The 27316-nt window shown below is 44.0% G+C and overlaps 1 protein-coding gene across 14 annotated transcripts in view; it reads right to left on the bottom strand.

Annotated features, from left to right (window-relative positions):
• The window catches only part of MEF2A (myocyte enhancer factor 2A), an 87714-nt gene extending 60707 nt beyond the window's left edge, over window positions 1-27007 (bottom strand). For 3 of the 14 annotated variants that reach the window (XM_032446820.1, XM_015873160.2, XM_032446821.1), the window contains exon 1: window positions 13706-13798. The gene's annotated coding sequence lies outside the window, so the exon portion shown is untranslated. Of the gene's footprint in view, window positions 1-13705; window positions 13818-14174; window positions 14285-16359; window positions 16381-26894 lie in introns of those variants that run through there. The other 11 variants (XM_015873167.2, XM_032446823.1, XM_015873170.2 and 8 more) reach the window with 9 other exon arrangements.
• Window positions 27008-27316: the final 309 nt, after the last annotated feature.

Here is a 27316-nt window from a genome sequence, read left to right as displayed (position 1 = left end):
ACTCTGCTTAAGCAGCAGCTTCTCAAGGTTGCCCAGTCATCACCAGTCCTCACTGGCAGAAGGACACCTGGAAGCACATTACGGGCATGGCAAGGGAACGTGAGGCAAAGGTACAGCTACCCTGTGATATAAGACAGGATTTCAAGTAGACTTCACTCGGATTGCATAGCAACCTAATTTAACTTCTTCAGTTAGTATGTAGAGACTAATAAACCAGCAGTTTAACAGTGACAAAACGATACAGAATATCCCATTTTTACAGAAATATTATGTTTGCAATTCCGACTGCTCAAAGGTTAAACACCAACCTATCAGAAGCACACGGTACGGTCCTGACACACTGACCAGTTTTATGCAGACATTAGAACTTCAGTACAATTAATGAACACAAAAGTTAATGTTATCACTTTCATCCTTCATGAAGTTTAAGACTACAGCGTCATAATGAGATGTCTCACCACTCATGCCTCAGAAATACCCTGCTGCCTATAGAATCACAGTGAAGGCATCATGTCAACTCTGTAAAGGAGGAGATTTTTTTTTAAGGTGTACCAAGAGAAACACTTGAATTAACTACAGGTAGGACATGTATGTACATAATGCCACATATAAGTGCAATTCCAGTACTCTGTGCAGTCACAGCACTGTGTTGCTGAGCACCAACACAAGGCAGCGCTCTGCCCCACAGCTCTAACCCCACACCTGGGCTGCCTTCACCTCCAGCTCTGCACAGCCAACAGTGAGAGCTCCCCACCCCCATCCCATGGGAGCGAAGCCACTGCTGCTGCAAAGAAATACATTTCCTCTTTTTTTGAGAGCCATGGTTCACCCCTCTGCAACTGAGAACCACATGAGCCCAGCTGAATTACTGTGTTCCAACCATCCACTTCCTGCTAGACTCTGCATTTGACATGCTGCTGCTCAAATACTTAAGCCAACACTTCCTTATTTGCATCAGGCTCAAGTCCATTTTTTGCATTACATCATATTTAAAAACTTTATTTCCATCCTGATGACTCAAGAATTACAAACCACTCTGACTCTCTATTAGAAAAGTCACAGCATTGAGAAATAAAAACAAAACAAAGCACATTAGAACTGTACACCAGGATTACAGAAGTTTGGTATCAGATTCCTTTGGCAAAGAATGAAAACAACAAAGACAACAAAGACACGAACCTACTAAGCAACTTAAATTGATAAAACACAGCAGGGTAACAGATGAGCACATAAACAATATGAAGACAATCCTACGAAGAGAGATCAACACAAGATCTGCCTAGAAATATCCACATTTTTTCATCCTTGTAATTAACACAAGTTTCTGATTGCACCATTAAAACCGTGACTGCCAGATTTGATAAACAAACACAGTAAAAACCACCATCCACGTGTTTCTACTGCAAGCAAACAGTATTAGGGTCTCAGGTCGTTCAAGCCATGTTTTGCCCGAGTAACACTCAGTATTATACAAAGTATTCAGTGAATACTGACCTTGGTGGAGACTTGGCGTTACATTATCTGCAACTGTTTCATACGTGTTTCAGTCTACTCTTATTTCAGAAAGAAACAAGAAAACAGAAATCAAACCTACCTAACAAGATTATTGGTAAAACCACGGCTCACACGATGTAAAGCTATGCAGATGCTCTGACTGCTGCGATTAAATAGTAAATAAGTGCTTTATTTCCTCAAAGCAATAGCACGTAAGCAGTCAGCTTTGCAACATATTCAAAACACAAAGTGGAAGCTGGTAATAAAACTGTTCATGCAACAAAGCCAGCTGACTGAGCTGGAACTTCACTCTTGAGAGCATCACACGAGCAGATGAAGGGAAGATATTAAGGAAAAGAAAGAAAAGCTCCTTGTTGAGAGCAGAATTCACCAGACTCTCAGGAGAAAAATACACCAGCACTTCACTGCATGAGTCTGACAGAAAACTCATCATCAACCCACTGGGAAGTGCAGTGAGTAAGAGCTATGGACAAAGCAGAGGAGAGGAAGATAGAGAGGCTGAGGATAAAACACTTAAACTCTCCTTGCAACTTCCTCTCAAAAAAGATTAGAAAGAACAAGAGTTGAAGCCTGACACATTCACTTTCCAAATTACCACACCAAGGACCATGGGCAACACAGCTTCAGCTGTTTATATTCCTTCACCGTAGCCCAATCATGTGGCATGCCATAAATGCTCTCCAAAACACTGCTCCTTGTCAGTGTGAGAGGGCAGAGCAGGGCCAGAGATTGTTAAGCCATGCCCAGGCAGGGAGAGGAGGACGAAGGTATTTGCACTGGGGTCAGAAAGCAATCAACCCACCCCAAAGGCCAGGCACTAAGCTTAAATTTCCTCAGCAGTAAAACACTCCAGCAAGGCGAGGTTTGCCAATAAAAGTAAGTTGTTGCTAAAGCAACTGACTAGCAAAGTCCTCCAGACCACAGCTGAACTCTTAATTTAACCTTCAGGTATCAGCTGGAGAAGTGGAAACAAATGGAAAAACACAGCACACTGACAAATAAGAAAATTCTTTATATATCTTCCATATTTTTCAATAACAAGAGCTGATGGAAGCTGTACGTAGTAGAAAGAAGTCTGTAAGTCAGAGCTGAGCCTTCTCAGAGCCAGGCAGCCACATGGTCAGGTCAAACACCACTAAGAGCCACCACCGCCATCAGCAGCCACAACACCTACAGAGCTGAGCAGCTCAGCAGCAAAACAAACCCAAATCTTTATCTCACTGCTCCTCGTGATTAGGGAAGGCCGCCTGAGCCAACACCGCCTTCTTAAGAGAGAAGCACCAACCTGGGGCACAGACAAATGCTGGATCTACAAGTTTTTCTGAAAGCCACAAATTTCATGTTAGTCTAATAGTGTAAATTACATCTGTAAGGAAAAATGATTGGTTTTATGAGGGATGACTGATTTAAATTTACTCCAATGAACACCAAAAGTTGGGCCCTCCATTTGAAGGCACTTTTAGCCTATTTGTATAGGCATTTTACAAAACAGGGCCTAATGAATCAAAGAACCTTCACCTGTTCCTGTAATACATGAAAATGACCAAACCACATTAAATAAAGAAACAAACTGAAAGAGACAAAAGTTGGTTAGTGCTATCGTTTGTTTAACTGGAATGTATCAAAGAGTTTCAGCCCGCTACTGCTACAGATACAAACCGAAACAGGAACTCACAGCTCCAAACCACAGGGGACCATGTGAAGCATGGCTGGAAATGCAGGTGCGAGGCACTGCCATCCCCACCTCCCAGCAAACACTCAGATCTGAACTTCTGAATTCTGCCTCTCTAAGGCTTCACAGAGACAAACCGGGCTCCTAAGGAATGCACTCCACAAATGAGCAGCTTTGTCTCCTTTAGGAACAACAATTACAGAGCACTGTGTGACACCATGAATGTTTAGGCAGTGAGAATAAAGGGAAAATAAATGCTTTCTGTCTGTGGGTATCCTACGGTGCCCCCGGCTTACACAGCTCTACTCAGCTAACTGGTTGAAAGGTAGCCTGCATACATTTGTCTACACAAATTGCAGTCACACCTCTCATCCCAGTACAGCTTTACCTTTGATCTAGGAGGGGATCTGAGGAATTCTGGCTAAAGAGACTAGAAGACTATTCTCCTGAATTTGTTCTCTAATCTGAAAGACAGATCTAATTAGTATTTTTCCCATCATGAGCTGTTCAGTATAGTAGCTCAGCAAGTCTTTCCAACATGATTAAGATAAGCCCAGGAAGCTGCTGTACACAAAGCAGAGGCAGTCTATAAGCTTGTACCATGTCTGAGCATGGTGTGTGCCCCCATCAGCTGAACTCAGGGATTCCAGGACAGCACTTCAGCCCTCTGGTGCTGTCTAACCATAGTACCCTAACTCTAAGAACCCTCTGCTAAATCATATCTCTGAGCACCACAACCAAATGGCTGTTAAACACATCAAGGGACAGTGACTCAACCACCTCCCTGAGGAGCCTATTCCAGCATTTAACTACCCTTCATGTAAAGAAGTGTTTCCTAAAGTCCAACCTAAAAAAAAACCACTAGAATGCCTTAGCTTTTTTTTTTTTTTTGGTCGGGTATAGTGTATAATACAGTCAATGTGCTGCATTACAGAGATGACAGTATCAAGATCTGACTAATGTGTATTAAAGAAAATGTGTTCACTACCATGGGAACGCTGTTAGAACTCAGCACTAAGTCAAGCAGACTAAAGGAAGCTTTTCTGTGTTAGACTTCCCCTTCAAATAATCTCTGTACTAATCCTTCTGAGACACAAACATTAATACCTTAACAAGGAACAAACACACAGGCAATGATGGCAGCATTTTCACCTACACAGATGTAAAGGGCACAATGAACACCACAGAAAGGATACTAGAGGAACTCAGAGCTACAGCTCTTCCACATGGAAGAGAAACCTAAATGGTGTTAGAATTGGTTTTTAACTGCCACTTAGGGTACAAGACTGTTAGCCCAAATTCAGCCACCATGTAATACAAGCATTTCCACATGTCTTGTTGTGGGGTTTGGGAGATCAAAAGCCAGAGCCTAGAAATGTCAATGCAGAAGGTTTCTGAGACTTCAGAACAAGCAGATATTCCAGAATATTATTTCTCAGCCAAAAAAAAAAAATAATAATAATAATAATAAAAAAATAGGAAAAGCTTTCCCTAAAAATCATTTTGCTTATTGAAATGCTGGAAGTAAATCTCCTGCTTACAGTCAAGAGCTGACAGCATTCACATCTCCAGCATCAGCTACTAGGACCTACACATCTGACCAAGAACAACCACAGAGATCACAGTAAGAGCTGAAACTGGACTTTAATCAAGAAAAAGCAAGGAAACTTGACATACAATTTGTTTTTCTCAGCTTAAGAAAAGGAGGCATCTTCCTACAGATAATAATAAAACATATATTCCAGACATCACAGAATAAAGCACAAACAGAATCTTAGCTGCTTCACACCAATCTCCTTGTACAGTACAGGAAATGAAGCACCCCAATCCCTGAAACATCATAGCAACTACAACAATTCACTGTGTGTAATTTAATGCATGCTTTACCCCTCAGAATCAAACTAAGAACCATCATTTTCATCAATATGCACAATTGTTTCCTTGCTCAAATTTGTATTTTAGTCTAAGGAGACAGTAACAGAAAAGGAAAGCCAACACAATTATAGAAAGCACCCAAACCCAGACACATAGTCCCAGTATGCTGATATATTAGTGGTAAAATACTTAGAAGACTAAAGGTCTGAGACCAGAAATACTTTTAGCTTCAAAACAAGGAGGATGAGGCAAGATTACAGAGGCTTAATGACTCTCAAGTGTAAAAGTTGATAAACCAATCCAGACACACTCAAGCTGCAAATGCAAAAAGAACTTAAGCGAAGGAATACCTGTGGAACCAGTTTCTTATCTTCATTCTGTATCACTTGTATCTTGGTTGAAATAATTTAAAAATAAATAAATAAATAAATAAATAAGCTACTTTCTGGTTAATTTGTCTGTCGTCACAAACTCCTGAAGGAAAGCAGCAATGAACAGTTACACAGGTGGGCTGACACACTCCTGCTCAAGACGCAGAGCTGCTGAGGGTCTCATCTGCTCCTCTGTTCTCCGGGCAGAGCCCAGGCTGGCCCTTCACTGGTCCAACACTGATCAGACTATTTTAAGATAAGCTAATTATGCCAGCACAGTATCTTATAAGCCAATAAGACTAAGCAGAAAAGACCATGAAGAATTAAAAGCAATGAAGTACGGATAAGACAGAAGCAAGAATTGTGATCGCAGCTATTTGAGATAAGAAGTCCAGAGGAATTTGAGTCTGGTGAGTGACTCGGGATATCTAAATACTTACATTCTCCTGCACCTAACAGTTCTAGCAGGCACCAAAGAGATCACACAGGAGGGGCTGCTGATCTTTACACCTTCAGAAAATTATTAATTCCTGCCTCAGAGGAACAGCACGAGATCTCTGTGGCTTGATTGCAGGCATTACCTATGTGCATGCACTCAGACAGCTACAAAAACAAATACAGATGCCTTAAAAACAAACAGATCTGCAGAAAAATCTTTAGCTTATGAGTTTGTTGCACAGAAAGTTTTCAAGAAGTTTATCTGCTCATCTCTTCATTAACATTTCACCAGAGGAATGAACAACGGAAAAGCAGGTTGAAGCCTCTTTAGAGAACAAGTCAGCCAGCACCTTCAGGAATATCGAGGTAGGTTTTGTTACTCAACAATTCAGCCTTAAAAATCCCACGTTTTTTATTTAGAAAAAAAAAAAAAAAAGAAAGAAAAAAAAAAGAAAAAAGAAAAAAAGAAAGAAAAGCATTCAGGAAGTCCTCAGTAGAACACAGATATAATCACAGCCCATTCATCCTCATTAATAGCTTTGGATTTAGGCAGTGTCAGACAAGTACAACAGTGCAAGTACCAATTACTGGAGCATTTCAGGGGTGCTGCGGAGCTCAGGGCTCCTGGTACCTCCCTGGGCAGGCAGACACCTGTGTTGGTGTAATGTAAAGGGCCTGGGAGCAATGAGCTGTGTGGAAGGGAAGCTCTAGAAAATCAGCAAATAATGGAAAAAATAAAGGAAGCTCTGTAAGTTACTTGCAAAACCAGCACTTAGCTCCTACTGTTCAGAATACGTTGAAATTCAGTGTTTTTCACACTGAGGAAATAATGGAAGAGCTCCAGTTTCTCCATACATATTTTAGCATCATGAATAAAATGGGCTACAATCCACAGAATAACAATTTAAATATAAAGATTGTCTGTGCTCTTCCCCCACACCGCACTTCATGCGCTGCAGAGCAACACAGCCCTGATACTGGAATCCTTCCATCACATGAAACCATACAGGCTGTTCCTGCCTAGAGCCACTACTATAAGGACAGCCCAGAGATCCTTTAATGATTTCTGTCTCTTCCTACACAAAAAATAAGAAGGTAACAAGGAAAGAAAAAAAAATGGCAGCAGAACCCAAGAGCACCAGCGTTACACCAGCATGGCTCACTGTGACGTGTGTCCTTCAGCCCCGTGCCAACACACGATGGCTGTGCTGGGTCAGGAGCTCAGCCAGGACCCCGACTGCTGCACAAGCGTGCCAGGATCACCAGAGGGTGCTGCAGGGGCTCCTAACGTGCCGATGCAGCGCCTGGGTTTGGCTCACAAACAAGGGGCAAGTCCTTTGCTCTAGTTTTAAAAACCGTTTTTTATGTAGGCCTCTCAGTACTCAGAATTGCAATCTCCTCCTGAATGACCTCTTCTGACTCCATGTGAAGTGATTTTCTGAAAGAATCTGGTCTGAGTTTTTATGTAAGCATCTTGAGCTAACACATAACAGTGTTCGCTGTAAATACTCACGCACTTGACAGGAGGTTTCATAGACTAATCTAGGGCATTCTCAAAAGATAGCTCTAAAAGCAAGCATATCGCCAGCAGACTTAGCCTGACAGCCACAGAATGCCACCTCCTCAGCAAACAAGCACGGGGAGCCAACACATGGAGGAAAAAGAGGGCAAGGCGCTGATGTGGAAGCCTCACAGAACAGGCATGTCCAAAGTATCTGCACAAAGGCTTCCTATGAGCAGTGAGTGGGATAACCACGGGCTGCCAGGCCTGATCCCACCTCACTGTGAATCCAAGGCCCCTAACTAGATGTACCCCTGCAGGAGAACTCAATCAGAAGTCACCATGAGCATCTTCCAGCAGGCAAAAAATAACATTTGATATTTTTACTCTTCTATAGCCCTATTTCATTTCCCTTAGAAGAAATTATTTTCCTTCTAAACTACTTCAACATTAATCATTCACGTCTTACATCCAAGAGGCCACCGAACAAAGAGCATGAAGTGATAAACAGTGACCAAGAGTTTGGGGTTTCGTTTTGTTAAAAAGGAAAGAAACACCCATTTGACAGAAGCGCTCTGTGCTGCCATTGCCTCGAACTTCAGTTTATTGTAAACCCATGACAAAGCCTGGATAACTTTCAGATTTCTCTGCGGCTTCCACCAAGAATAAGCACTCCGTGTTTCTATCTGATTCTGTAATGCACTCCAGTAAAACATCTTAAAATTCCAGTTAATCCAATTGACAGTTCCCCATTACTTTCTGATGGCTATTCATGACTGCAGGTTTCATTTTTATGACAGAGACAACGACGGCCTATTTAAAACTGTTAGCTGTCCTCTGATAAGCTAAAACGTTATTACATGTTCTACATGCTCCTTGGGAATGTTTAGAGCATTTGTGTTAACAACCAGAACTTCTGATAATAACCCCCATTCCACCCCCCAAGCAGCAGTGAGCACCGCCCGCTCATAGAGCCCTTCTCTGCAGCCACGCCGCTCCCCTGCCCTTGAAGGAGCTCTTCCAATGGAGTGCTTCCTCATGGGAACCATGAATACCTTTCCTGCTGGCACTTTTTTCCATAACTGAATCCAACAGCTCTCAAAATAAAGATCCTTATGTGCGATTCAATAACAAAAGGGAAGACACCACCACTGGGAATGCTAAGAACAAAATAAGGAAAACAACAAGAGAACAAAATAAATGGGGGAGGGGGGGGAGGGAAGAAAAAAAAGCCCTGGTGTTCTGAAAGAACAGGGAACATCAAGAAGTCTAAAGGAAATCCTTCTTCCGTACTCCACAACTCCAGCTCTCTAAAGCCAGCAGTCCAAGCTAACGTGTATCACCTAATCCAGACCTACCAAGTTAATTCTACAGCTTACGGGCTCAGAAAGCTTAGGAAAAAGCCATTTCCCTTTCTGGTACATGAAATGAAACAGTGCATCTCTCACTGTACTTTCTGCTTTCCCTTCTTTTACCTCACAGCAAAGCAGCTTCTGAGTACAGATTTGCAATTAAAACCTTGTGTTAACACACATTAATTTAAATAATAAAAATAAAAACCAGCCAGTTACTAAAGAACTCACTGTATGACCCTCACTGTGTGACAGCGTAACACAAAGCGTGGTGATGAGGGAGCATCTCAGTCTCAGACGTTCTTGGAAGACTTGGAGCTCTGAAAGCTCACAGTGGAAAAAGCAGCACTTGGAATTGCTGAAGGCACCATCTTAGTGCAGCCACTCCTGTCAGCTCACAGCTCTAAAACAGGATGCGTGCAGTCCTGTCAGGAAGAGGGCAGCTGCTGTGAAAGAGTGATACCAAACCCGAGACATCCTTCATGTTGATAGCCTCGGTATTTCTGAGCTATCCTCCACAGTGAGACCATCAATTAAATAACATTCAAAACATCGGAGAAAGATGCACGCTTTATTTCGATACCTGAGGGGAAAAAGAAATCCTCATCACTAATATTACCACTTTCTCAGCCTCCTCAAGCCAAGCACTGCAGATTTTGCACAATCAAGTGAAAAACGAGCCAAGAGTCACTTTACCTTCCAGTGCTTTATTTAATGGACCTTTCACCAAGGGAAGTCTGCTCTGCCCCGCAGGCCTCTCACTCAACGTTCAGTACTTCCTCACTCTCTGGCCTCAAAACTGTAATCCTTCCACACTCCATCTTTCTGCGTTTCCAATGCCTTCCTCCGCATCAGAAGGGACACCAAAACCATCTCCTCTCAGCCTATTCCCTTGACTCCCTATGCCAATATCCTCACGGCAGAAATGTTTAACGGCGTAATGGCAGCACAGCTCAGTTACGGATGTGCTTACATAATCATACAGCTAAAAGTTTCCCGATTTATCCCTCTTGACCTTCTATAAATCATCTCAGAAAATGACAAGACCAGGCCCAGGCACATCGGTACAGCACTCAATACAACCCTGAGCGCAGCTCTCACTGCACAGATCATGACAACACAGCCAGGCTCAGCACTCCTACAGCTCTATGGTTGGCCTTCAAACAACAGAAGTAACGTTAGCCCAATCCATGCAATCCTGACTTACAACACTGGAAGCAATCTGGTTTTCAAATGAGGCTGTTTCAAAATCACTTGCAGGGATTTAAAGGAAATGGAAAAAATCTTTCCCCTTCGGCCCCCTCCAACCACCATTGTGAAAGTATCATAAGCAAAGACGTAACTGTTCCACTCCCCTTTTTAGGTCACCTCCAGCCACAACCGTGGAGGGAAACGTTTTTCTCACAATTACTGGCTCTTTATTTAAAAAAGTAATCACAATAAAAGATGCTTTGTCATCCATGACTGAGACACAGCTGCTTAACTCAAAGCCAGCACCTTTTCACAGCTATGCCTGGCTGTTAATTCCTGACACCCCTTTTTAACCTGACACACGTAAAAGTCACATCACTCAATAACCACCAGTGATGGCCCTGCTGGGCAGCAGGCTGCACACAGTGCACCCTTAAAAGGTCTCTGTTGGCTCAGACAGACTTCAGTGCAATTGCAGATCAATTCAGACACAGAGATGAGTAGGACAGGGAGCCTCCCTCGTTAAGCACTGCAAACAATACACTAGTTAGTGCCACAAAAAATTATTCAATTAATCACACTCTTACTACAGAGAATGTATTTTCTTCTCCTTGTAGGAGTACATTCACACCAACACACGGGTAACAAACACCATGATGCCATCTGTACAAAAGGCTCCACTTCCCTCACATCAAAGTTTTGAGAAAAGATTGGCCACATGTTGGAGCTGCCTTTACCTGACAGCAGCTCCTGCCTTGTTCTTCCTGCAGCCTCAGACAAGGGGCGATGCAGAAGGAAGATTACCATCCATCATTAAACACATTCCAATTCAGTGAGAGCCCCGGCTGACAAGGAGCAGAGGGATGAAATGAAGGTGCCTTAGAATATATTCATTCCCCTTCGGTGTCAAATGGAAACGAGTGCATGCAGCACAGGGGTTTATTTCTCCAGATTTCCTTAATATGTTTCTTTTAGGAACGTTTCCCCCAGAACCACTGAACATCAGTTTAAACAATTGGGTTGATAAACAAAAATAAGGAGTGCCTTAACGTGGAAGGAGAAAACCCACACCCTTCCCTTCAACTCCATGAGCAGTCACTTGAAAGAACAAGTGTCAGAGTCAGAAAGCACGAGATGAGGGGAGTGGTGAAGGGTAGAAACCTACATCAGGAGTTTACCTGAAAATTAAGCAGGCAACACTACAGCAAACTACAAACCCTCCCCAGGATTAATTATTAGCTGGTGCTCCACCACAGAGCATGCAGTGTGTGTGTGCAGGGCTGGGATCACTGTTGTGTTACACAGCAGAAGCCCATCTTAAATGCTGAATAACGCTATTTTGTCCATTCATTAAACTCCAATATCAATGATCTGGTATCAATAACTTACAGTGTATTTTGCCTGGCTGATCTCAAAAAAAATAAGAAGAAAGAGGAAAATAAAAGCTCCTGGACTCATCTTTATAGGAAGGTCAACAAAATCAGCTTTGAAGGGGAAAAAAAAAGGCATGTCCTGCTGTAATCTCACAAGCTGCACAGTGCACCAAGGCCGCAATGTAACCTCCATGGAGGAAAACCTCAGTGCAGGGTGTGAACATCTCCTCTGAAGGCACAGCAGTCCCACACGATGGCAGGAGTGAAACCCACATTCAATTCCACGTCAGGAACACAAGGCTTGTCCGCTCTACTAACTATTGCATCTGCCTTCAATGGCAGTAGTACAGTGTGTAGGAAAAAGATAAAGGAGGAATCATGCATTTATTTTCATTGGTTACTTTTCCAGAGCTGAAGGAATGGAATCTGAATAGAAGACACCAGAACTCCATGTTGTCATGGGCTGAGATTGTGACTTCTGTTCCGCATTAGTAATTAAAGAGAGCATTATTAAGTAGGTGAAAGAAAACTTTTCAAATATAAGAAAGTGAGAACTGAAAGCCACTTCGTGCATTAATAAGCTACACAGACTTTATGTCGGCACACGCTGTTCAAATTAACACAGCACTGCTCCAATGAGGAGGAGAAGCCAGTCGCAGTGCTGTGCCCTGCCATCAGCCTGCTGCCATGGCAGAACAGGCCTCAAGCCCAACTTCTACAGAGATTATTCAATATTGCGGCCTTCAAAAATCAAAATTAACAATTTAATGAGGTGAACAAAGCATGATAACATACACTTTCAGAGAAACACCTCTTGAAAAATACATATTCAAGCTAAACTTCAGACTCCAGACACACCAGGCGTAGCTATCACAGCTCTCACAAACCCCACTGCTTCTTATGGAGGCAGCACACACAGCTGACAGAGCAGTGCCCATCACAGCCCTACAGCCACACAGCCACCCAGGTGTGAGCTGCTGCCGGCCTCTGCAGCAGCACTCAGCTCCAAACACACAGTGTGACCTCAAGGGCCCATCTGAGAAATCAGCTGCTGCTCTGAAACGAGCCCCTAAAAGCTCTGCTGCACACAGCAGCTGGGTTAAGGAAAACCACGTTCACTTCCAACTCAAGCGGGGTTTCTGAACAAGGCAGGTCTTCTGCCACAATGAGCCGTTCCGCTCTCCACAACTGTTTCAGCTTCCCATTCGGCCAAGTCCAACATGACTCAATGCTACGGAGCCATTTACTTCAGTGCTCACTTGTTTCTCCATCCCATGTTCTCAGAGGAAATAAAAGAACACTGTGACATTACAGCAATCTAAACCCAGGTATCTCAGCGCACACAGAGCATTCTATGGACCCCCTCATTTAAGGAGTCCGTTTACAGTGCTCTAGATACACACTTGTCAATACAGCAAAACATGTTCAAACTAAAGACCAACATATTTCCACCATAACTTCCTATCTGCAAATGCCTCCTCACAAACAAAACATGGAAACTGAATGCTAAGAACAGCCCCCAGGAGCTGCACAGGCAGCAGGAGCTGCCATGCACCTCAATGCCACGATCCACCCCATCCCATCCCATCCCTCCCACCGAAGGATCCCTCCCTCTCACCAATGGAACTCTCCTACTACTACAGGCTGACGATGCCAACTACATACTTAAAACAGAATTAAGGAGGAAAAAACAACTAACGAGGGCACTGGGGTACTTGGCTTCCTAAATTCCAAATCAGAACTATTATAATTCCTTCATGTCGAGGTTTGGTTCTTTTCCTTTTCCCGTTTTTGTGTTACTAGTGGAACTATAGAAGGCTGCTTTACAATTATGCCCTGCAGAGACCAAAAGGGCTCAAACCGTATCCTTCCTCCCCAGCCTTCCAAAAAGGCGTGTGGGTTTGCACACATTCTAGCACCTAAATGAAGAAAGCAGCCTGACAAGTGACCTCACAGCTCTCCCCCAAATGCAAACCACTCAGTGCTGAGGAAACACAAAGATTCCATTCTCGTGTGAGGCACCAACAAACGTTTTAAATGTTTTCTGAAGATGGGCAGGATAAGGGCTATGCTACAGCCCCTGAGAAGGATGGTTAGGTGCTGCCTATCACGAATAAAGAACAGAAATAACCATACGGATATCGGCACCCAAATGCTAGCACTGAAAGCTGCCTCACACAGCACCGCAGTGAAGTTTGAAAGCTCCCAGCCCATCTCACGCTACATTACAACGCAGCGGACCCTGAAAAAGGGTTAAAAGAAACACCGGGTCTGTTACCAACTCCACAGCAAACCAAGCATTATTATCCCCACAGCCCCATTTCTCCACCGTTCAGGACGGCTCACACCAGACCTACAATATAAACTCCCCCCCATTCCCAGCCCCGCACGAAGCTCCATATGACCCGGCCGCTCACCGCCGCTCCGCTCCGACCTCTCTCCTCCCTCCGGACTCCGCATCCCCCCGTTCTCCCATTTCTCCCATTCTCGAGGACTTTTTTCGCCTTCACCTCTCACAAAGGCTCCGTTCCTTCGCTCCGTTCCCTCCCCGAGAGGAAAAACTTCTCACCGCTCGCTCCCTCTGCCCTCAGCTCCCCGCGGCTCCGTGGCCTCGCACCCCGCCCTGTCCGCCCCCCCCGGCCCGTCTCCGCCGCCCCCTCCCCCTCTCATTCCCCCGTCCCTTCCTCCGCCGCCCGCCGGCACCTCCCGAGCGGAGCGGCCCGCAGGGCTCACAAAGCCGCTCCCCTCTCCGTGCCCTCCCTCCGGCCGCCCCCCTCGGCCGCTGCCCCCGCCCGACACCCGCCGTCCCGCCGCCCCTCGGCTCGTGGAGCTGCCCCCCACCCGCCCGCCCCATTCAGCACGGACCCCCCTCGCTCACTCACTCACCGTCCCCCCGCAGCCCCGCACCGCCCGCCGCCTCCTCCCCGCTGAGGCTCCTCAGGAGACACTGACACGGGCGCAGTGATACCGGCTGGGCGCTATTTTTGGGAAACAAGGCCCGAGAGCGGCCGGAACTACTTCCTCTGTCACTCACTCTTCATATGTCTCAGCACTACCCCGTATGGATGTATCCTTCCGCCGTGTCCCCAGGGCGGGTTGAGGCGCTCAGACGAGCCGGGCCGAGCCGGGAGGAGGAGGACAGGGCAGGAGATAACGAGGTGAGCCCGCTCCGTGTGTCGGAGCGACCAACACCCCGGTTGTAGCGCCCGGCATCGCCGGATTATTTTGTTTTAGCACGGGGAGCGGCCGGGTCTACATTCTTCATGGCAGAGCCAATGGCGCGGCGCCGCCCGCCGATTGGGCAGAGCGGCTGAGTGAAGGGCGAGCTGCACCAATCGCAGCGCATAGAGCTGCGGTAAGTCCCGCCCCTCAGCACGTAGCTGGGAGGCGGGGCGTAACGAAACGTGGAGGCTTAGAGTGACAGGAGGGTGACCAATCGGAGAGAGGGAGTGGGAACAGACAGCCAATCAAAGCCCAGCAGAGGCGGGACTAGCGGAAAGGAAACACTGAGCCACGCCTCTTCGTCCCAGCAGCAGGGAGCGGCGCATGCGCACAAAGACTCACTGGGTCGGGCCGCGAGTGACGCACGTAACCAGGCCCGCCCCTACCGTGAGAAGGCGCATGCGCAAACGGGTAGGGCCGCGGCCCGGGGCGACGTGCCCGGGGTTGCCGTGGTAACGGCTGCGGCCTGCAACTCCGCCCTGCAACATAAGTTACCCGTGTAACTTATGCTCTTGTTCCTCACTCTATCATCCATAATACTTATAAAAATTAATACTATGAAACCTAACATAAAAGCATAACAGGCTGAGAATACATGGGAATACATAATAAGAGAATACATAAAATCCTGAATCATATATGAGAATACATAAAATCCAGAATCATACATGAGAATACATGAGAATACATAAAATCCTGAATTCTTTTAAGCTCTAAAGTCAGTAGGAGTCTGAATAACTCAGCCCCGAGCAAGGACTCCTGGTTATGCACATTAATTGTTTTCACTACGTAATCGTATTATTCTAAGCTGGCAAAAATAAAGCAGGAAGCCAAAGAGATAAATAATTGCTCCATAGAAGTGGCACTAGAAAAATAAGCGTAGCATGTGTTGCTCAAGGGATTTGTATATGCCTTGCAAACAATAGTTAAAGAGTAGAGCACTGAAATGCATCCCTCTCAATTGAAATGTTGCCTATGTAACAACTGAGAAAAGGAAGTGCAAAATGTGGTATCCCATTGAAATGACCAGTGTTGTTTTCCATACACAATGATTTGCTGCTACCTCTGCTTCAACAGTCCCCCTTGTTGGGACAGCAAGTGAAAAAGAATGGGTGGGAGGTAGGTCACGGATATTCTCATGTGTCAGAACAGCACAAATGAAAAACATCACTCCTCGGGGTGGACACAAATAAAAACACAGCAGGAATTCTATATTAAAATGACTGAAATCACTCTGTGGTGTGACGGCCCTGTTCTGGGTTAGGTTTCATTTCCAGGACAACTGCAAAGGCAAAATACACCTGGATAATGCAAAGGATGCAAAGCTGTCAGTGACTGAAGCAAATCCACACCACAGAAACAAAAGAAGAAATAAAAGATCATCTTTATAAGACCAATTAATTTCTGGCCAAAGAAGCAACAACATAAAAAAGCCCCAGAGAATATCGTGCCTGTGTGCCAATATGACAATAGAGAAATTACCACAAGGATCTGCTAGGATGGTTCTTGAGAAATAAGAAAGCAACTGCTGAAGAACCCCATTTAAAATCTCCCTGGCCAAACAACAGGCCACTGTAATTTCCATGATATGATATGATATTTCCATGTAGGCATGATACCTACAAGGAGAAGTAAATCCAGAAAGCAGAAAATAAAACAATAAGGAGAAAAATGACTTCAAAAATACAACACAGTAGTCGTAATTTTGACTGTTCAGCTGCGAGGCTCTCTAGTTATCATCCAGCAATAAGGCTTTGCTGTGCGTTTCTGTTCCAGTGCATTTCCACCCACCCACTCAAAGCGTTTTAAAGACAGCAGCACCAAAATCTTATCTGCTCTTTTAACTTACATTCTCAGACCTTCTCACAAAACACTCCAGAGAGATGTACCATGGCTGCTCCACACTCGACCTTTCAAATATTTCTTATATTCCAAAAAACAACGTTTTCATCGTTATTCTAGAGAAAAAAAAAAATAAATCAGATCTCATGCTTCTAAAGGTGAACTTTGCATTATAAAACAACACAGGGTTTTTTAAAACTATGGATAGGAGGAGTAGGGAATGCTAGATAGCTTCAGCTTATTTGTCAAACAAATCAGCTATCCTTGCAGGGAGGAAGGGTCTAAGAACAAGCTTTTAGGAACAAGGTTTCACAGGCCAGATTAAATCCTAACATTGTTTCACTTACAATGGTGGAAGTACTCCATGAACAAAGATTTTTTTTAAAGGCCTACTTATTGCAACAAAACCAAATTGTACTGGTAGCATTTCAGGATGGAAACTTTCATGAGAAACAAAGGACATGAGAAGGGGAGACTCCTACCTATGGAGCAGGAAGCCACAGAGGAGGAGATAATGGTTCCTTTTCACTAATACTGGGGGTAACCTTATTAACCCCCTAATGGCCACCTCAGCACAGATTTGCACTTGCCCAAAGCTGGCTTGGATCAAACGCCCATGACCTCTCTGCCTGTAGTTGGAAGTACTGCTCATAAACTACTATTTGGCTCTGGTGTTCCACCAAAGACAGCTAAAATAAGGAAATCTTAACCTGATTATATCTAATTCCAAATTGCCCAACAGCCCATGAATTAAATTCACTCAATCCACTTCTTAAACTGCCTTCTGTAAACCACTAATATTTCCACATCGTTATATGGTACATTCAGTAATCCGATTGCCTTGGGAATATTTGTTTTTCCAAAACTTGTGGCCAAGGTACATAAGATTAGATCAGATGCAGCTTGTCTAAGAATGCTGCAAGGTGGGTGTACAGTATATCTGCTAGTTTTGAGGAACAGGTAGAAGTTCTCTTTCTCTCTTTCAAACTTTTCCAGCCACAGGCTCAAGCTGTGCTACCTGAAGCTGCTTCTTGCAGCATTTGGAACTTCTCATTTCGTGTTGCTGCTGGCCTTCTAATGCCAGAGATCACCACAGGAAATACTTGTATGGCACACCTCCCTTGCTACATGAGCAATCCGTACCTCAGCAAAACTTGGGATATTTTCTAGGTCTTCACAATGACAGAAGACAAGTCTCTCTGGGATTCACACTCTCCTGCTGGGGTTTTCTCACCATTCTCCATGTTAACATGAACCAACAGCTGGGTTTAAGAGATCTGTTATAAATAGTAACATCGTGCTGCTAGCGAGCTTCTTGGAAAGTAAAGAAAATACGTTATTTAATGCACTCTGACATTTGCTTTTCTTTCCCTATTCCTAAGCTGCAATTCTGTAAACATCCGTAACAACAAATGCACAGAAGTTGACTTCTTCACATAGACATAACAAGTGCTGCCTTTTGCCCAGGAGATGATATCCAGAACAGCTCACCTCCCTTCAGCCAGACAGCTGGCAAACTCTCACAGTAGGAAAAGGAGTCAGAACGTGGATGGAAATTCCTGATTCCTACAGCGTCCAAGATTACAACCTTTGGCATTTTATTTTCGTGGCTGCTCTACGTTGCTGCAGAAACTTCCTCCTTTTGCCATATCTTTCCATTCATTAAAATTGCAGCTTGCAATTAAACATTCTGACATAACATAGCTGAGATTTTTTGGCAGCAGCCTTAACCAGAGGTTTTCAGAGTTTCCTGCAGACAGCTTTAAATTTTCATATCCTCATGAATGCTCGCCACCTTCTTTTAATAACTTGAAAAAATAACCTTCTCTTAGGAACTTCATTGTTGCCGTATTTCCCCAGCATTCATTTACTGCTCTTAGAAATATGCCATGCACATGTATATTTATAGAGAGCACAGTGTACGTACTCACCGTGTAGTTTGACATCTTACAGGGAACACACAGATTGCATAGTAGATCTAAATATCCTTACATTCAATATTTTCTTTATTAGAATGCATTTCTCTCTTCCCGTGGTATTGTAGCATTTCACTCATTTAAGAAATATTTATTACATCATTCAAAAACTTCAGCCCTTGATCTGTTATTAATTTCTCAGCCTTACAGATTCCGACTTTCATACACGGCAACACTAAACTATTATTTCTATGTAGTAAAATATTTCTTAGGATTGAATTTGACCTTTCTGCAAAGAGCTGGAAGTCTCAAGGATTTTCAAGTTATTCGCACTCTTAAGGTGCAGAATATATTTTATCTGTTGGAAGCATGTTCAGACAACGCTCATCTCTAATACGGACTTGAAATTGATTTTAAAAAGGGCCTTTCTAATCTTCAAACTGGCCCTAATCTCTTTCTTCTTCTAACATTACCTGGCAAATAAATTCTTAAAGGGATATTATCAATTTAAGAACTGTGCTTTAGTCTGGAAAAGTCTCCAAGAGATTAAAGAGAAGACATCCTTTCTCCTGTAAGTTTAATTTCTATATTTGACTGCAGTATGTGTGGTCAGTATCTCATGCTGGTAGGAAACAAAAGAGACAGAAATAGACAAAGGAGACCATAATAGCTAAAAAGTCTTTAAACTGCTTTTTAAAGTAGATTTGAAGTTGGTGGGACCTCTTCAAGTGACAAATGACTTGTGGAACTCTTGAAAGGCAGCTAAGTTCTGTCCTGCGCAGAGCATCCTCGGCTCCCATTGCAGACAGCGAGTGCTGCTCTTAATATGTAAATTTAAGCATTATTTTTTTTAGACTTGATCAGTTTTGCTGTAAACTCGATTGATCAAATCGCACACGAGACTTACGCTACTGTCCTAGTCCTGTAAACTTCACATGCAGAGTCCACAAAAGGTCTGCATGATCTGTTATAACATGCAACGTATAGCAAAGAAACTTTTATAGCAGTTAACTTCTGAAATAAAGTTTAATCTTTAAACTTGGGCAGTATACAAGGTGCATTTTTGGCATTTTATGATGGTATCCTGACTCCAAAGTACAAATGTTGCTGTGGTTTATTTTCAGTTGATTTCTTTGGAATTACACTTGGGATGACCGATCTGTGTCCTACAGGAACTAGAGAAGCCATCAACCTCCCTACTTGCTCAGGCATATTTGTTGTGATTTCTTAGTATGATTTCATTTGTCTGCCAGTTTCAAAGATAAACTGGCATTCAGACAGCTCACCTACACTCTACAGTTACGTGGTGATAAACTATTTCACAGACCCTTCCTGTGGCATCTAGGGCAAGTGTTTTGAAACACAGCTCCAGTACACACATAAACGTGTCATCTTGTGCTAAAATGCCACTTCAGTGCCAAGCCAAGCCAGCTGGCTTTGGACAGAAAGTTCTTTTCTGCTTACGTGTGCAAACTTTATCACTTTCCTGTCCTTTTTCTCTTGCTGTCACAGTACTGCAGAGGTGGTGGCGGCTGATGGCAGAGTGAGAAGTAGTGTTCGAAATGTGTCCACGTTAGTCGAGATAATAAAGCCTGGTCCTGCAGCCATGTGTTGAATCCATCTGCCTTAAAAAGTATCTCACACAAGCTAATCAAATGTCTTTCCTTGTACTATGTGGAAGCAGAGAAAGATGAACTTGAGCTTCAGTTACTAAATAAAAGGAAGAAAAGTTTTGATGTCTGGCCCCAGTCATAGTTTGAGAGGGTCCAGACTCCTCCTGGGTTTGGATCTCTTCTATCTTTAGCTGCAGTTCAGCAAATCCTATCTGGAAATAAGCAAACATATTCTTTGCTTTCCCACAGAGTGAAATAAGAAAACAGGTCTTGCCTGAGACAAAAAGTGGAAGTCTGGGGCTGGTGGTTTTCTTTTGCTATTGGTGGTCTTGTTTTGTTTCTTTCCACTGGTTTTTAAGAAAGATGCAGGTTCATCTCAAAATTAGACCCTGAAATGAAGGGTGTTCAAACTCCTCACTGTGCAAAATGGATTAATGTTGTCTAAAGCCCATGGAAAAGTTCCTACTAACTCTAAAATCTGACCTGAAAACAGCAATACCTACACCAACATAAAAGGTGCAATGGCTCTAGTTTAGCAGCCGTAGTAGTTACAAGTAGATAAAATAACACAATTTACCCCAGCTGAACTGTTCCAAGCTAAGTTAAAACTATTACTCCAAAGGAAGACAGGTCCTGAATTTACCATGCCTTAGCTATGCCTTGCCCTGAGGACAGTCCGCCTTAAATCACCCAGTATTTCATGCAAATAAGCCCATGCAAAAAGCCGGCACAAAGTCTCGTTATCCCCTCACTAATTTTTGTCCACGCATACATACACAGTTAGAGTTGTTTGCGTTAAGCAAATTTTAAATGATACTTTCAGGGTCTGAATACATGAATGAGTGAACTCATTCAGGTACTGACATGCTTGACAGCTTACCATGCATCATCTGAGCCTCGGTAATTGTCCATGTGTGTTTGCTTCTTGCCTGTGGCCACCTCAGATGGAAGAAACCAGTTTCAACTTCTCTTTTTCTTGCCCCTGAGGTTAAGCTGACACACTGAGCTTCACATCTGCTGCAGGCCAGAGAAAGGCACACTGCGGTTACCAGGCCTCAGCTGAGGTGTGGTAGCTTGTTAAGGTGCTGGAGCTGGACAGCATGCCCGAGCTGTTGGTTAAAATAGGATAATTGACGGCATAAATCAGGTGTTAGCTCAGTTCAGTGCAAGTCAATTAGGAATGGATTTAAGCTAAATCGACACAAATCGCTCTTAGTCCAAAACAAAAGTGGCTACCCCACACTAGCTTAACTAAATCCAGGTCAGCTTAATCTAACAAAAATGGAAAGACTTTCAACTAACCATAAAGAGCCAAAAATGTTCTGCCCGATGCTGAGCACTGCCTAGGGCGTGCACGTTCACTTCAAGCAACAAATACAATTTGACACACAAACAAAGAAAGTGAGCCAAATTCACAGCTATCTCAGCAGACAATGCAGAGAGAGGACCACAGGCTGTGAATGCAGTAATACCTCCTCTGGCTCTGCTAGCAAATTTGGTTTTCTCTACTGTATTTTACTGTAAACAGTTCAAAGCGTGAGTACGTAATTCTGCTGTATCTCAGAAATATGCAGTCCACCATTCAGCAACAAATATGGAACGATGCTGACACGAGCCTGGTAAAGTCTGATTGTAAACAAATACAAAACAGTTGAGTTTGTTTGCATTCTTTGAGATTGATGAAGACTATTAAGGAACAGAAAACGATACACATAGTGAAAAGCAAATCTAAGTTTCATGCATCTTAATGATCTGAAATATTATTAGTAATTCAGTCTTGTGGAATAATCCCTAATGAATAAAAAGCAAATAAAGCTTGATTTTCTCAAATGGCTTCACCCTTCATCTCTAGGAACTGTTAATGAAATTAGGGATGCATAGTCGAGATTAATCATCAAGTGACTATTTCTCCAATCCTTTACCAATGGGAGACTGAGATGTATGAAGCAATCTGGTCCCCCAGTTCCCGTTTCCTGGCTGAGTTAATTCTTCGAAGAGATTCTTTCAGAGAAAATATCCGTGGGAAACTATTCTGAATTCTTGCTGTTGTGCGAGACTTCAGAAGATCAGCATCCCACTAGGGAGGTCACTGGACGTATATGCACAATAAAATGATAGTCTCGCCCCTACAACATACCACATAGCCCCAGCAGCAAGCTGTGCTTCAAATGTATTCCTGTAAGGCTGTTGAGAACCAGTAAGGACTCGTCCTTCTGCAGCCTGTGGGAAAAAATAGTCCTTTCCCATGGTGGTGACTTGGCTCCTCCACCCAAGGTACAGACACAGCAGAAGTCCCACAGCACAGGGGATAATGTAAGTGCCCTTTGCTACGCCATAAATTTGGTTTGTTGCTTTTTTCCCTCACTCCCAACAGCTCCGTACACACAGTGCACAGTCACAGCAGGCCACACATCCTGAACACAGGGAAAATAAAAGTGTGGTATTATCAGGATAATTGAGTGTTGGAAAGAGAGTTGCCTCCAGCACTTTGTCCAGATTAAAATCTCACCAGTACCATTATCTGGGCAGTATCTGCAGTGACACGTGCATGCTATGCATCTCAGCCAGCAGTCTGGCCTATAGCGTTTACAAAAGCTTTAGCAATTCCTTTAATGACCCTTACAAGTCCTCCGCTTATTCAAAAGCTGAGATGCTGGTTTATGTGGGACAAACTTCTAAGACAGCAGATTGAAGCACTCCATGCAAATTGAGCAATTTCTGTTAACACATGTCAACTAAACCAGAGCTGCCAATCAGCCAAGCTGCTGCTCTGCGACAGCAAACATCTGAGGTACTGGAGCTTGAACTTAATCAACGTTATTTATTTCATCACGCAGAACTAAACCATCAGCCACTGCTCTTCACAGACACGGTTTTTCAGCCACCCCTCTGCCAGAGCGTATATGCTTTCTTCAGAGGAAATGCTGTGTACTTAGCCCTCGTGTTAACCTTAAAAACGCAGCTATTAGAATTGATGTTTTGTCAGCCTCCGGCACCAAATTATGCTCTCAAGCAACCTTTTCAGGGATAGCTGAAGGAAGAAAACCTAAGCCATAGCTATTGTTAATCCAAGACCGAGCCTTCTGTTTGTATCAACACACAGTAACCAAGACCACAGGAACTGGAGCTAACACTGCTTTCCTGTCATCATGGGTGGTGGTGATCTGAAAGGTTCCTTCAGAGGATTATTACCTAAAAGGTGGAAGGGGAACTAATTTTAACACGTACACCACAAGAGTCAGAACCGAGGGATATATCAGGAGCCCCAATCAGAACAGCAAGCAAAGCCAAGCCATTTTCCTGCCACTATTTCTATAGCCTCAGTGAGACATTTCTCTGGTATGTATTTTTGCTCCCCCATCTTTAAGAGTGAAATTGCCATTCAGTTGCATTGCTTGCCTCCAGAAGCCCTGGGGATGCACGTTACACTGCTTACTCTGTGTGACTCCTCCTCAACAACGTGTAGCTGATCCCCTTTTCCATGCCAGCTCACTTCTGAGCCATGCAAAGGTGTTATTATAGTTCCAGCTTCCTTCGGTGTCCTGAAGACTTTGGCTCAAACCTCGCTTATCTGCAGTGATAAAGTTCCAAAATAAGAAACACATTGACTCCTGGTGCCTTCTCATCACGTTGCTACATTTACTTTTTCTTTTAATGCCTTCCTCTCATTGCAAGGCAGGAGTATATGCTGTCCTGTGCTCATGGAAAACAATTCATGTGCCATCCCAAAGATGTGCACCAATTTGAGCTCATTTCCACTGATGTGACTTTATAGACCACAGCTTCAGGCGTATCCAATGATTCCCTTTTTTCTTGCATTGTTTTGGTTCGTTAGGTTTAGCGCTGCTGACACAAACAGTGCATTTCAAAAGGCATCTTTCCTGTGGGCTCTGTTTACTCGTTAATGTGGCTACGTGTCAGCTGAAGTCCTGGGTGACAGCTTGCTTTGCCTTGGATTGTGGCACTCCCATATATGATTTATTGTATCTGAAGGGAAGTAGGGTTACATCTGTAGGAAAGCAAAGAAGAGTCATGGGAAAAGGGGAGCTGTAAGAAGCCCGGCTGTGAGGGGCACCGTGGAACTTTGACATTTAGGTTCCTGCACAAGATGTAATTTCCAGCTGAATAGCTCCGGCACTTACACAGCTTCACTTTGGCCCCAGCTGTGCAGTAAGTGCTACTGACATCTATCTTAAAAGCTGCTCACAACAACCTGACTTGATGTGGTTGTTTTGTTTTTGTGGAGGAAAAAGATGCTTCAGTAAATAGTCCACATGAGCTGGGCTGGAATATTTTGTCCAGGCCACTCAGATGGGAACTAACACAGCTGAGAAAGTGGCAGATGATTCTGACAGCTTGCAAATAAAGTTTTGCTGGAAAAACTGCACACTGAGTTGGTGCCCATGTAGCTTTCGGTACTGAGTTATTGGTACAGTCCCAGTTCTTTCCAATGAATCACATTTTCCTCAGTTCAGGATTAATCAACATGTCATTCAGATGTATTCTCAGACAATAAGCGCTATGATATGGATGTCAAACTATTTTAGGTCAGACTGTTTTCTATTTTTAGCTTAACTATTCCTCTGTAAGACTAATGTCTCAAGTTCAGAAAAGGCAACTGTCAGAATATACGAGCAAAATCCTGACTCCGTGGAGGGTCAGGGACAGTTGTGCCTTTGGCCAGCACAGGATTTCACCCCATGGGTCTGTTTCAGTTACAGTTTCTTCCTGTTCCAAGTGCCATTTTGCCCCCAGGAACTGAGATTGTTACTGAAATTCCTGCCTTTACAGCACTTTAATGTTGCATAAACACTGCAGGTGGGGGAGCATAAGTGCAGGTGAGAGGGGGATACTTGCTTTGAGTGAAAGGTAAAGTAATTCATTGCACCAGGACATCGCCTGAGACACCACATGCTGCATCCCAGCTTTTGCTATGGATCTATAATACCATTATCTGTCGTTCTAAGGTAAGACTGATTGACATGCATGTATTGAACATACAAAAATATCTGCGTTCTTGCATTACACACAGCATGTGCACATATGCACTTAAATATATACACAAAATGCCTTCTTCCTGAATCTTTAACAGTAACACATTGTGAAATTTCTTAAATGAAGCATTCTTCAAAATGAAGACAACGAGAAATTTTAGAAGGAAACAGACAGCAAAGACATCCATCCAAGACGGAGGCAGCTTTCCTTCTTACTCACAAGTTAGATGGCACAAACACATTCGTTCTTATAGACCTCTCGGGCTCAGAATTCCATCTGGGCAATCAGGTGTCACAGTCAGCTCCTGCAGAAACTCACAGAGCCAGTGGAGACTGAATTCAAACCCTCCCTGTTCATAGTCACTGCCATCCAAAACAGAAAAGAAACCCTGGGTATGCCTGCACCACAGATAGCCAACTGGAGGCCCACAGGATTTGGGTCAAGGCCAAGAAGCAGTTTTCTTTGGCCATGGAGAAGCAGGCTGGCTCTCGGGCTAAACCACATGGTGCTGCTCTTTGTGCTTGGGCAGGGCGCACAATAAGTTGTATTCGCCTCAACTCCATGTGGGCAGCAAACTCAGTCTGGATCCTGATACTCTCATTGCAAAAATGGATTTCCAAATCCTACGCGTATTGGTTATCCCTGTCTACGTGTTTTTCTGCACACAAGACGAAAACTTGCTTTACCCACGGTCTGAGCTGGCCACAGCCCTGAGCCCAAGCTAATATCCTGCCTCTCAGCAGGCCACAGTAATTTGGGCATGCAGAACACGAGCTGCAGCTACATGGCTCCTGGTTCTTTTGGACAACAGCCAGAGTAAGCTCCTATCTGCCTTCAAAAGTCCACGCAGACATCGCTTATGTAGCTGGTAGTCAGAAGACCTATGACAGGAATGGAAAAATACTGCTCCTGCACAGTGTCGCCTGTGCTTTGTAATCTCTCGGTGCCTTTTCCAAGTGCTGGGGATCTTTAATTCTGACCAAGATTGCAGAGTCTAACTCGTCAACGCCTAAAAGTCAGCGAGTTCTGCCACTGTATGCCAGACATACAAACGTCCACACCATGGATCACAAAGAATCTGCCTGCTTGAGACTCAGTCACTCTCAAAAAAACCCTGCCTCATTTCTCACATTAGTTTGCTAATCTCCAGGCCATCATTCCTCTTTAAACTGCCCCATTGATTTAGTACCATCTTTGAAAAGAACATTAAAATTATTCCTCTTCTGCGGCGCTGCTGTGGTTCATTAATTATTTCATATTACCAACATAAAACTTGTAAAGTGAGAGAAAATTGCAATCACACGTTCTGATCCCAGAGTCAGGGACTGGCTGTGCTCTGCCTCTATGGCCCCTGCCCTCAGTGCTCACTGCACAAACATGCTAAGAGTCATCTGCTGCTTTGAAAATAATTAGAACGCCACACTCCGTATTAGAGCTCTTTACACTCAGCCCATAAGAAACACATTTTGGGCTGTAGTAATACAAGCACAAATTAGCTTTCAGAGTCATTTTGGACTCTTTTGAGACCTTTTCTTTCTCTGCCAGAAGGAAAAAGAATAACATGGCACTCCGATCCCTTTCTCCACCCAGGCACAGGGGCCTCCTGTATACACGGTAATAAGATACATTTTCTTTTAGAAATCTGCAGATATTGCAGAACAAACGATGGCTCTCCTTATCCTGTTACACATTACGAGCTGGACAGGAGATAAATATCAGCATGGAACAACACCCCCATTGGCTGTACTCAACTTTAATCCGCAGTGGAGATGTGACTGGCAGCTCTCCCAGGTGGCATGCTCCAAAGGATCGTGTGTGCTTTGCTGGGGGCAGCAGCACTGAGAGCACCGCAGCCTCGACCCTGCTGCCAAGTGAATGCTAACAGGCATTCAAGACCCTGGTGCACAGCCCAGCTGTTGGAGCTGACCTGCTGCTCCTCATGCAGGCTGTGCTCCAGGGGATCCTCCTCTCCAGCTCTGCAAGGACCCTCTGCACTAACGCCAAGCATTCAGGCTCACCTTTGTCTCTCGCTTCTTCCCACCATCTCCAGTTGTACCCTTTTAGGTCTCGCTCTCTAACTGGTGAGCCTGCAGAGTGAAGTTGATTATCAATTCCTCAGTCTTAGCAGAAAGGGAGCAGCAGAGTGATGTTCTTTCCAGTGAGTCAGTGCTTCTTTGCTGGAGGATGTGTGACTCACCAGTCCCCACAAGGGCTGCCTCCCTCCCCCAGCACTGTACCTCACCTCCAGCCTCTCCTATTCCCATCTCTCCTTTAAGAAAACATTTTCCCATAGTCCTTCCTGCTTTTACTGTCTTTGCTATAAACAAGCTCAGAGACTGAGGAAACTGGATGGCACTCTCGTTTTCACATAAGAAATAAAACTGTTTTCCACTTTCCCTGCTCAGGTACACATCTGCCTGCCCCTCCAGACATGCACAAA

The sequence above is a fragment of the Coturnix japonica genome, chromosome 10, assembly GCF_001577835.2.
Source record: "Coturnix japonica isolate 7356 chromosome 10, Coturnix japonica 2.1, whole genome shotgun sequence".
Taxonomy (NCBI): Eukaryota; Metazoa; Chordata; class Aves; order Galliformes; family Phasianidae; genus Coturnix; species Coturnix japonica.
This window is presented reverse-complemented; position numbering and strand designations above follow the sequence as displayed.